This window comes from Hypomesus transpacificus, chromosome 14, assembly GCF_021917145.1.
Source record: "Hypomesus transpacificus isolate Combined female chromosome 14, fHypTra1, whole genome shotgun sequence".
NCBI lineage: Eukaryota > Metazoa > Chordata > Actinopteri > Osmeriformes > Osmeridae > Hypomesus > Hypomesus transpacificus.
The window spans coordinates 14,220,213-14,232,972 of record NC_061073.1 but is presented as its reverse complement, the minus strand read 5'-3'; the positions used below and the strand labels follow the sequence as shown (position 1 = coordinate 14,232,972).

At 50.3% G+C, this 12,760-nt stretch overlaps 1 protein-coding gene across 2 annotated transcripts in view; it reads left to right on the top strand.

Moving 5' to 3' along the window:
- tspan9a (tetraspanin 9a) overlaps window positions 1-12,760 on the top strand; it is a 131,246-nt gene that overhangs the window by 23,631 nt on the left and 94,855 nt on the right. Inside the window, exon 3 of one of the 2 annotated variants that reach the window (XM_047033397.1) lies at window positions 10,578-10,649. The exons of the other annotated variant lie outside the window; for it this stretch is intronic. The gene's annotated coding sequence lies outside the window, so the exon portion shown is untranslated. The remainder of the gene's footprint in view (window positions 1-10,577; window positions 10,650-12,760) is intronic. 2 annotated transcript variants of the gene reach the window in all.

The following is a 12,760-nucleotide window of genomic DNA, read 5'->3' as shown; positions in this document are numbered from 1 at the left end:
CAGTCTCAACCTCAGCCCCAGTCTAGCTCCGGGGTCAGTGCAGGCAATCATTCTGGTCACCAGGACACCCAAAGGACAAACAGCAGCCAGGTGCCAGGGAGTCTGCTAGGCGCCTGACTCATCAACCCCACCACCCTCCCAGTGACAGACGCAGAAGGCGACATGACGCTGACACACCTCACAAACACACACACACACACACAAACACACACACACACACACTCTCTCTCTCATACACTCTGGCTCTGCTATGAGTAGCCCCCTGAGAGCGTCCGCTAAATATTATGGAGGGTTGCTTGGAAAAGGCCAGCCACGTCCATCTCTGAATTACAGGCCAACAATAAAAATAGGAACTGTGATACGTGGCTTTAAACCTCCCAACCGCAAGCAGGAGACCAAGGTGAGGCCAGTCACCGACATGTTTCCATCATAGGCGTGACAACTAAAACCTCTGCCTGGAACGTGATTTATCTCAGCCATCATAGTTATGGCGCGGGGATATACTGTATGGATCACGCTGGGCGGATCTAACGGCCAGGCTGTCTCCTGGATAGGATCACCGCGGCAGTCCCCTACAGACTGTCACCTAATAAAGCCATCAGAGGAAGAGCATCCAGAGATCGCTGCTCATCAACACAGCTGTCAGCAGCCAGATAAATAAGGATCCGAATCAGGGAAGTAGGATGCAAGGAGATACTATCTCCTTGCATCCTGCTCGGCCTTGTTCTATATAAGGCTTGTCGAGCTTAGCGAGGGCTGCAGGAGAGGAGGAGAGGTCTGGAGGACTGTGATCCCCTATGTATATGAAGTCCTCCAGCATGAGGGTTATATTCACTCCAGACTATAGGCCGGAGGAAAGGATGATTGAGCTGTCAGACACTCTGCACGAGTGAGAGCTCATCCAACCCCTCTCAAACACGGGTTGGAAACACAATATCCTTTCCTATTGTCATCTCTCCTCTCTTCTGCCATCCTCTCTTCACCTCTCCTCTCGATCGTATCTTTCATTACCGTGGGTTGAAGGGGCCCCATCACACCTCTCTGTATCCAGCAGCTATCTCCTGTATTAATGTCTTCGCCCAGCCTACCTCTTTTTCCAGCCATATCTCATTTCAAGTCCTTATCAAAAGCAAACCTCAATTGTGACGTGGTCGTTTCTCTTGGGAGACACAAACAAATTGCTGTATCTCCTCGTTTCATCGGCATGGGTCATTCATCAGACAGAAGTTTCCCCAAGAGGACGACAGTGATAGCTACGACTGGCAAGAGTTCTCCGCAGTCGGATTGTAATTCTTTGACTGTGTGGGGATTGGTAATAGTCCTCCCTTCACGCTACTGTCATACCCACCGTCTTCTACGGAATTGTAGCAAATAAAAAGGAAATGCCTTACAGAATAACGTAACTATTTGTTTCGATCTGTACAAAATGTTAATTATAGAGAAGGTTTTAGGATTCTTGGATGCTGGCCAAGTTGGCTGGTCTTACAGCACAGTGTGAGAGAGACTGCTTTGCTGTGAGTAGGTATAGAAGCGGTTGGATGCCGTCTGTTTATAAAGCTGTTCTAAGGTACTGGCCTTGTCAGTCATTTATACCTATTTCCAAGTCATAGCTCACTTTCCGCTCCCCCACTCCCATTGATCATGTCTCTCTCTGCTCTCTCTCTCTCTCTCTTTCTCTCTCTCTCTCTCTCTCTCTCTCTCTCTCTCTCTCCTCTCTCTCTCTCTCTCTCTCTCTCTCTCTCTCTCTCTCTCTCTCTCTCTCTCTGCTCTCTGCTCTCGCCCTCTACCACTTTTTGTTGGCGATATCTTTCCAGCTCTATCTGTCTCTGTTTAAGGGCTCGCTGTGTTACTATTGCTCTCTTTGATTTCCTCTCTCTCTCCCCCTCCCTCTCCCCTCTCTCTCTCTCTCTCTCTCTCTCTCTCTCTCTCTCTCTCGTTCTCTCTCTCTCTCTCTCTCTCTCTCTCTCTCTCTCTCTCTCTCTCTCTCTCTCTCTCTCTCTCGTTCTCTCATCTCTCACCCTGTCTTTTTCTTGCTCTCCCCCCTTCTCCTTATGGGAGATGGGGATGGGGGAAGAGACATGTCTGCTGTCACAATGCCCAGTGAGTGGATGCCGGGTCCCGGGGGCTGGCAGTGTTCCCTATCCTGCCCAGGCTGGAGGGGGAGAGGGGGGGCAGGAACGCCAGGCCACGTGCCCCCGCCACAGCTGGCACCAATGGGCACACGCCTGGAAACGTAGCCACCTGCAAGGAGTGAGGGGAGAGAAGAAGAGGGGAAGGGAGAGGGCAGGAGGTTCAGCTGGCCACACACACAAACATGCATCACACGCACACAGGAAGGACATCCAGGGAAGGAAGCCCGCTCGCTGTGTGTGCCCCTCGCCTATCAACACCCCTGGTTGGTGGAAGTGAAGGTTGTCAACCTGTCTGAGGTCACCTGCTGCTGCAGAGGTCAGGACCCAGTGCCTGGTCGGACGGCATCTGTAAAAGAACCACAGTCTCGCCCTCCCCTCTTCCCCCTCACCACAGAGAGAAGCTGGAGATAATACGACACTGTGATGATCAACACTAGCTGTCCCACCCAGGGGTGGCAGTGAACTATGGTCTGTGCTTGGATCCGATGTTTACACAATACCTTATGAAGATGAATGGAGGGAACTGACTGAAGCTTTTTTTGGATTCGTCTGCATGCTCTGTAGAGATGAGGCATCGCTCTTCCTCCGTCATGCTGACTGGGTGTGGGCGGGAAGTACTGCAGGAAGTACTGCAGGAAGTACTGCATGTAGGGCTGAGGGACACCATCAAGTGTTTACTCAACTAGGTTTGCTATTAGTGTTTTCTATCTGCTGCTTGTCAGTGCTTTCGTCTTTGGGCTCTCCCCCGCGCCATGCGTCCTTACTTAATGTTGTTTAGTCCGTCCTATTTCAAAACCCATAAAGTGAAATGGAATAACCGAGCAGTTTTATCTGGTATAAATCCACTTGGCCGACACTAGGAACATTAACAGGAGGGACAGGAGCCAGGGTGATGACTGCAGCAGTGGAAGGTACAGAGCAGCTCAATCAGAGGTGTGTGTGTGTGTGTATGTGAGTGTGTTAGGGGGCAGACGATCTTCATGTCCACACTCTTCAAGTCTAAGATGTTGTGAAATCTGGCGGCAGTGATGTCATGACCTTGCAATGATGCGCTACATGTTGGTGTTGCCGGGGGTGATGACACCTCATCCACATGCTATGCTGCACTTGCCACACCAGCTCACAATGAGCCACAGTACAGAAAGTGGGGGCATAAACAGCTGCACTAAAACTCCCACTTCCAGGCATAACTCATCCCTGCCGATGCCAGAGAACTGTGTGTGTGTGCGTGTGTGTGTTTGTGGGTGTGAGTGCATGTGAGTGTGTGTTTGTGTCTTCGGGGTCACTGGAATTTTGGCTCAGTGGGCCCTGCAGATGCCTCCGATTGCATGGAGGATCTGTAAGAGAAGCAAAAACCTCACAGCTTGCAGGTGAACAAAGGCAGGAAATGGTTAATTGCCCCTCTCCAGTTTAGGCAGCTGTGAGTCCAAGGCCCAGAGACTGCCAGAACCCCAGCCCCCAGAACCCCAGCCCCCAGAACCCCAGAACCCCAGGACCCTAGCCCCCAGAACCCCAGAACCCCAGCCACCAGGACCCCAGCCCCCAGAACCCCAGCCCCCAGAACCCCAGCCCCCAGAACCCCAGCCCCCAGAACCCCAGAACCCCAGGACCCTAGCCCCCAGAACCCCAGAACCCCAGCCACCAGGACCCCAGCCCCCAGAACCCCAGCCCCCAGAACCCCAGAACCCCAGGACCCTAGCCCCCAGAACCCCAGAACCCCAGCCACCAGGACCCCAGCCCCCAGAACCCCAGCCCCCAGAACCCCAGCCCCCAGAACCCCAGCCCCCAGGACCCAGCCCCCAGAACCCCAGCCCCCAGAACCCCAGCCCCCAGGGCCCAGCCCCCAGAACCCCAGCCCCCAGGACCCCAGCCCCCAGAACCCCAGGACCCCAGGACCCTAGCCCCCAGAACCCCAGGACCCCAGCCCCCAGAACCCCAGCCCCCAGGACCCCAGCCCCCAGAACCCCAGGACCCCAGCCCCCAGAACCCCAGCCCCCAGGACCCCAGCCCCCAGAACCCCAGGACCCCAGCCCCCAGAACCCCAGCCCCCAGAACCCCAGCCCCCATGACCGATAACAGGGCTCTGGTGTGGAATCCAGTCCAGACCAGTGGTCACGTCCGTCTGTGATGAGCGTTGTTTATCTACCGGCAGAGGTGTTGATCTCTTCTCACGACTCCCCAGGGACACAAACCATTTCTTGGCCCTCCTTCCCATGGTCAGGCTGGGGGAGAGGGGGGAGAATGAAGGAATGATCTTGCAGTATCACAGAGAGGCTGGGACTGAAGACTCAGGCTGTCAGTCAGGTTAGATCACCTTCAGCTGGAGCTGTGAGGCTGGGTTAGGGGGCTGAGGCTGTGAGAGAGGCTGGGTTAGAGGGCTGACGCTGGGTTAGGGGGCTGAGGCTGTGAAGAGGCTGGGTTAGAGGGCTGAGGCTGTGAGAGAGGCTGGTTTAGGGGGCTGAGGCTGTGAGAGAGGCTGGGTTAGAGGGCTGAGGCTGTGAAGAGGCTGGGTTAGAGGACTGAGGCTGTGAGAAAGGCTGGGTTAGAGGGCTGAGGCTGTGAGAGAGGCTGGGTTAGGGGCTGAGGCTGTGAAGAGGCTGGGTTAGAGGGCTGAACATGCAAAACACATGTGATTAGAGTGTGTGTGTGTGTTTGAACCAATTTTGTGAACTCCCAAGACTCATTAGACACTACTGGGTTGTACAAAACTACATTATTGATGCATCACATGACTAGTGTGTAGAGTATGCATATGGTGAGTGTGTTGTGTCATCAGCACTGTAGGAACAGTATAATCCTCACATCACGAGAACATTTGACGTGTTCTACATGTTACAGTAATGTGCATGCTGTTCAAAATTAGCGGCACTAAGTGGAATTCCTGTTTTGTGCTCATAGGCATGAAAAAAATGTATCCACTGAATCGTGTCTTGGAGCGGAATTGTTTGACCTTTTTAGTGCTACACACAACAGATGAAACGTTCTGTTTTGCACAAAAAAGTTGCACAATCGTGCTCTTGGACACAATTCAATAGATAATGTTTTTGTGCCTATGAGCACAAAACAGCGTGATAGCAGGTTGAAATATCTGTGTCTGTATTAGAAAGTCAGTCATGGTATCTTTCCAATGTTCATGTTGTGTAGCTCGGTTATTATTTCATGTTTGTGATTGGGAAGGCATTTTAATTGCCAAATTTGAGATATGACCTAAACATGGAATCTTAATACTGCTTTCAGCTCCCCCCCCCCCCCCCCCCCTCCCCTCCCTTCTTTAAAGGCTTACAGAATGACAATGTTGTCTGAGTGTCAGAAGTTGCTGGCTGAATGGTTTCCTAATTATGAAACATAAGTGTTGGTCAGAGAGAGAGAGTTGTGTGTGTGTGTGTGTCTGAGGCTGCTGCCCTGCTGCCTCTATTACTGCAGGGCTGAGAAATCCTGACTGCTCGCTGGAGACCGCCTTCAGCTGGCTTTGCTGAGATTGTGGCTTATTCCTCTGTCTCTCTTCACAATAAGAGGCTGATCAGAGATTAGCAGAGTGCCTCAGGGTCCCCCTTCCCACAACACCCCTTCCCCCCATGCACGCACACACGCACACACACACACACAAACACACACCAGTCAATTTCCTCCCTTCCACAAGTTTGCTAATCAGAATGCCATCTGTGTCCCCGATGTTAACCATACTGTTGTCTCTGCCTTCCTGTGACCTCTGGGATTCTGACTAAGAGGCAGCCTGCACTACTGCAACACACTTTTGAAGGACAAGTCACTCCCTGTAAAAAATGATATTGTTTTTGTTGCAGGGTTCTCAAAACGCTTTGAGAAGTAAAACAATTTGTCGGCTCAGCCGACCATAAAAAGTCAACCAGCTTTGTGGCAGATGAATTCCTTGTCCTTGTGTGTTCTCCTCAGCAGAGAGCCAGTGGCATGCGGAGGCCAGAGGGTTTTAATTGTCTCGTTCTAATTTTAATCAGGGTACCAATGCCTCAATCCATGTCTGGCTAGTGAAGCTTGCTTGGTATAGAACATTGCTAGGTATTTACAACAAACATCATATTTCATGTCAGAAGACTGGTTTGGCCTCACTCCCCCTCTCCTCTGATCTGTCCCATAGTCATCTGCTTTCCTGTGAACCCTAAACCTCCTCGTAGCAAAGCAGCAGAGCGGTATGGTGATTTACCCTGCACTGTGGCACGCCACACGGCTCTCGAAGATAAATGATGTCGTCCCTCTGAGGTGACAGGCTGGCTGATGACGAGATGCAGAGCAGGATAGAAACAAGCTGTCATAATTCTTACACTTAAAACACTCAACAGAACAATTCTGATTTGTGACTGCATTCACCGAAATCACAGACCACGGTGGCAAAACCACATGGTTTAGTAGTTGCCAGGACAATCAAGCCTATTGTTGTTGCTCATTTTCTGTTAAGGGCTCTATTTTGTTCCGTTGCCTTGGATTCTGTGTGATTGGCTCTTAGGCTCATTGTTATAAGTCTGAGTGCTTAGGCCAGTGTGTGTCTTTTGACCTGACAGCCTCGCCTCACAGTGGAGTGCAATCACAACAATCCAAACCTAGCCCCCCTGCAGGGCGGAGCGCGTACCACACCTTTCCAGGCACACACGGTACCTGGGTCGTCACCGTCGGGGCTGGGCTTACGCCAGGAGTCTGGGATGTGAAATGAGCGGACTGCGATGGGCTTCTCAGCCCGACCCTGCTGCTCCTCCCCTGGGCTCCGTGGTAAAAGATCTGCCATGGCTCCTTCTGAGCATTCCAGGGGAGTGGCGTCAGGCCCCTGCAGGCATTCTCCGGCCACCAGCTGCCCGAGGAGAGGACAGGGTCGGGGGAGAGAGAGAGAGAGAGGCATGGGCCGGAGCCACGGAGGACTGGAGGGATGCAGCTGTCAGGGATTTGGTTTGGGGTTTTTATTTCTTTACTACTCTGTTTTCTCTCTTCGCTGGAAGGGGAAGGTGAGGAGCGGAGATGAGCGGAGAGGAGAGGATATGTATCGGAATGGACAGATGAGTACAAGGAACAGCTGTTCCCCACTAAGGTTTCTCTCTGGATGGAGAGATGGAGAGAGGCCCGCTGGCTATAGTCGTCTAGAAAGAAGATCATTTGATTCTATCAGAAGTAAAACAGCTGCACCTGCCAGATAGGTTGAATAGAAAACCGGGTAGCGCTAGGCAAGGTCGAGGGCTAGGCAGGGTATAGAGCTAGGCTACGTTCCTTTTATTCTAACCTAAAGACTTAGCCTCCCAGAAATCAATATTACCTCAGGTCCTCAATAAGGAGCTGATCCTTTCATCTCTGTATAGATAAAACTAATTTTCTTCCCTGCCTGTTCAATTCCACTGTCCCCTGCTGCCTGAATGGTGAACAAGTGAAGACGGGTGTGTGTCAGAGAGTTTGTTTTGTTTATCTGCGGGTACACTCTGTGAGAGGGCGTTTTCAGTGTCAAAGTGATTGTTTTCATCAAAGTGTATCTGTTGGACTCTGTTGGAAGCGTGTTTCACTAGGCTAAGCTAACCGGCCCTCCCTTCCTTCACATCCCTGCCCCAGCCTCCCTCACAGATGCATGTCCTTTACTCCATGGCAGCTGCAGACAGTCCCTCACCTTACCCTCCCCTCTCCTCATTTCCCCTTCTGGGGCTCCTGCCATAGCCCAGCGCACAACGCAGGTCTTTTAACACCACTCCGCTCATTAAAACTAGACCACTATCATCGGTATGTGAGTGTGTGAATGAAAGATAAAATGTGAAGCGCTTTGAGTGCCACTAAGGTAGAAAAATGCGCTATAGAATTGCAGTTCATTTACCACACACACACTCACTCACTGGACACACACTTTCACACACACACATGTACACACCCTATATCCAGTCTCAAGCCCTGCTTCTTGTTTATGGGGGATTCTTAATTTGTCTCACCCTCGTGTTCAGAGGAATACTGACTGTGGGCTCTGCATGTTTGCCTTTCTCTGACTTTAATCCATCGACTGGTCTTAATGGCTCATGGTTAACGTCTGTCACACATTCACACCCACACGCAAACACACATGCCGACTGGTTTCACTCAATTCCGCCTAAGAAGTTTCGTTTCCCAGCTCTCTCTCGGGGTGCATCTGTTGTAGCAGACACTGTGTCACATGTCTCTCAGGATGATGATTTTAAAGGCTGATGGAAGCGCGTGCATACACCCACACCCACACACACATACACGCACACACACACACACACAGACGGCATGCACTTGTGCACGCACACCCCCATAGGGTGTCTCTATTTTAACAGACGGTTAAAATAACATCGAGAGAGTGAGTAATCATGACCCCAGATAGCTTCCATCGATCTGGTTTCTGCCAGCCATGCAGATGGATGGCCTGGTGTTCATGGAGAACCTGGGCCAGCTTTGTTGTTCCAATCTGCGGACGGCCATCTTTCTTCCTTGGCTGCTGTTTACAGTCCCTGGTCCCCTAGCTTTCCACACTGTAAAGGAGACTGGTTGTAGATGCAGTTACCAGTAATTACATACGTTTTACTGGTGTACAGCTCTTAGTCAGGAAGGCCTCCATCAACTTTATTCTTTAAGAAGCATGAAAAACTGCTCTTCTGGTCGTTTAACTGAACTACATTTTTATGTTTTTATTTTTGCTCTACTGTTTCTCTAACTTTCTCCTCTTCCACTCAAGACCAGTGGAAGCCACTCAAAATGTATATATTCTGAGTGAAAGTCCATTAGGCTTAGGTGAAAATCAAGACTAACAGCATAGTTCTCTTTGCGTGGAACTGGGTGTGTGCATGTTAACCTAAACGTGGGTGTAAAGGCACAGGTTCTAAATCATTGACTGATGTGTCTCCTTGACCACAAGGCAGGTATTGATCCATACCGTCCCTGGAGAGAAAATGACACTCGTATATTGGAACGACCTTTTTGGCAGCCCAGGCGACAAAGTTGTCTGACTCCCTTCTCGATGATAGAGGAAAACACCAGACGCTGTTTCTCATAATAGGAATGGGAAGGAAAGGAAGTCCGTTGATTGGTCAGGGCCCTCATAAGTCAGATGCAGTGAGAAAGGGGGGTCAACTGGACGGGGATTCTAAATCTAAATCACCTGGGCTGCGTTTCCCGAGAACGATGGATCGTAGCAACGATCGAGCAAAAAACAAAACCATCGATATTTCTTACGTGCGTTTCCCAAACATGCTTGTAAGTAGTAGGCTAATCTATGCACTTTCAAGAGCTACGAATTTTCAAGAGACACTTTAGCTACGATGTCTTTGGGAACGGCCCGTAAAACTAAGATTCGTTGTACGATGGATTCTACGATCAACTTAGGCTTACGACCCTTTCGGGAAACGCAGCCCTGGTGACTTACTCTGCACTTTTAACATCCCCCCTTTAATCACTCTCAAACACACACACACACACACGCACACACAGATGCCCAGCTCCCCTGCTGAGAACAGTATGCATGATGTGTCAGAGAGAGAGGGATAAGAGAGAGAGAGAGAGACAGAGAGAAAGAGAGAGAGAGAAGGAGGAGAGAGAGAGAGAGAGAGAGAGAGAGAGAGAGAGAGAGAGAGAGAGAGAGAGAGAGAGAGAGAGAGAGAGAGAGAGAGATGGATTCTGTAGTTTTACCGAGTGTGTTCAGTTGTGTCTAACTCTCAGGAGTTAGCTTTCTCATTCTGCCGCAGCTGACAAGGTCACACCCACAACGCGGCAGCTCTGCTCCCACTGAAACACTGACCACTATGTTTAGCTCTGAAACCAACTACTGTGCACACACACACACACACATACAAGCACCCTCATACAAACACAAACACACAAACACAAAGAGACACACACACACAGGCTCTTTAAACTTTAATGCTCCCTTCTGGCCAATGGGATAAATCTAGTTGTTTTTATGTTCTCGATTTTATTGTGTTAGAGTCTCTATAAGTAGGACATTACGATTCATGGGCTGAATTTGTGTGTGTGTGTCCATGTGTGTTTGTTTCATACCTCTTTCACACTGACATTATTACTTGTGTAAAACAAGGTTGAGTGTTTAGTCTGAATGACCCACCCACTGACCTGCGTAGGCAAGGCACGGCAGGTGGTAGGGTCCATTCATGGTTTTGCTTGGTTTCTGAATATGAAATGGGACTCCCCACAAGTCTCATTCAAAGTATTTAACATTATATTTTTTTCATTTTTTTTTTCTACAGTGTAAGTTGTTCTATAAGTGTAAGTATAACATTTAGCATTAGAACCCAGCGAAATGCAAAAAACTGGAAAATTATTTACTTGAAGGGTCTGACACTTTCGTCACACCTGTTTTGATTCATAATCATCCTTCATGACACTTTTCAAACCCGACTGTACTGTATGTGCACAGTAACCTTGCTGGTCAGCTGACTGACAGTACACCGCCGTCTGTTTGTGTTGCATCCACAGAGCTTTCTAACCTGCCAATCAAGACTACCCCACGCGTTCACCTCCCTCTCTCTTCATCATCTCTAAGGACCGGTAATATCATCACCACACACACACACATTCACTCTCCCACTCCCCAGCTATTTGTTTGGGGAACTGACTGTAACGCTTCAGGGATCTCGCACTTGTGTCCTTTTGATTTTGTTCGACCAGCCTCAGATGAAAGGGCCAGAATGATAATCACACTCTCAGTTCAGCGATGCTCTGCTGTTACTCCTGGCTGATGGAGCTCTTTCTGGCACTGTTGCTCCGGGGTGTGTGTGTATGTGTGTGTGTGTATGTGTGTGTGTGTGAAAAGGATGACGTGTGTATGTGTGTATGTGTGTATGCTGTAGTTTGGAGCGGGGACGTTCACTGTGTGCAAGACAGAGGGTAAGCAGGATAGACACAAGGTGCGTGTGTGGATGATCTGCTGAAAGGCGCTGTGTATTATCCGAACAGTGTGTGTAATCACGTCCAGATTACAGGACCACTCCGTAGTTGTGTGTGATTCTTCCCAGCCGAGGTGTAAGGTGCTCTGATAAGCTCTAACAGCCCCCCCCCCCCTCACACACACACACACACAGACCCAGTGGCTCTGCACTTCAAAGTCAAGCGGGGCTAAAAGGGGGAGCTAAAATTAGCAGGGCGGCAGATAACCTGCGTCCTCTGATCAAAGCCCTGCTGTAGCGCCTGGCTCTGTGGTGGCGACAGGAGTGTGTGTGCGGGTGTGTGTGCCTGTGTGGTGTGTGTGTGTGTGTGTGTGTGTGTGTGTGAGGGGGCTATGGTTGTGGTGCCACTCATGTGAGTGATGCTCAGACCCTGAGGTGTCAGTTCTATGGCAAGAGAGGGGGGGTGGGTGGTGAATGACGAGGTAGAAGTATGCATCACACACCGCCTCACTGTCCCCTAGCTGCAATCTCAACAACTCCCCCTGGATTAGGGGATTAGCAGGAATTTTGGTTGTATGTGTGTGGGAGGGAGAGAGATAAATGCATACAATACATACTAAAGCTGAAAGTGCATGGACAAATGAAAAGGTTTCAACTTTTCACTCTAGTGAAGTGAATATACCTGTGTGTGTGTGTGTGTGTCAGGGGTCTTCAGCTGGTCGATCATTCAGACGTATTGACAGATGAGGTCAGTTACATATCAAAGTGCACCCCCCTCCCCCAAGCTCCACCCCTTCCGCTCCACCCCCAATCCTAAGATCCACCCCTTCAGCTCCGCCCCCCACCCCTAAGCTCCGCCCCCCAGACCCCAACTTAGAGCCCCTCAGGCCCCACCACAGCCCCGGACTCTGACCACAGGCATGCAGGCCAGCCTGAGGTGCAGTGTTGGGAGGTCAGGAGAAACTGACACTGGGAAGGGAGGAAGGAAGGGATAGAGGGAGGGGGGGGTGCTCAGGCTACGCTCCGCAAATAAGGCAAGACCTCCTCTTCCCTTCTCCCTTCCCTCTCTCCCTCACCATCTTGTACTTCTCCTCCAATGATGCATTTACATATTAATTTCCCAGGCTGAGCACTACCCCTCTTGCACATACATACACAAAGGCACGTGCATACACACACGCACTCGCACAGACGCGCACACACTCTGATAGCCACTGGGGATCCCCCCTTCCCTAATTAGGTATTGATTGAGCATGCTTTGGCAATGGAAGACAATGAATTAGTGTCCGGTATAGTGTGTGTGTGTGTAAGTGTAAGTGTAGGTGTGTGGGAGGCACGAGGGGGCGGTGTACAGACCATTTATTTATCTAATTTTATTTATTAGACAGGTGAGGTAATAAAGCAAGGTGAGATGTAAACACCCTGCAATCATGCTCCTTGGCTGTGTGTACACAGGTCAGCAGGCGGCGAGTGGGGTGGTGGGGTGGGCTGAGGATGTGAGAAAGGAATACATGCGATTCCATTAGGGTCTCAGAAGGCATCAATCTGACTGGGGATTGGTTCCTCCACATCTCATTGTCCAGGAAAGAATGGCTCATTATGTATGCATGGATATTCATTATCAGTGCCTGGCAGCCCTGTGAAGTCTCCCTCTTCCAGAAGCAAACCGACCAATGAGCGGTCACGAGTGGACCTGGAACGGCTGAAGCAGACACGGTATTGTGCCTGTGTGGCTAAGCTATAATAAGGGACAGTATTATGATGTTAAACAGA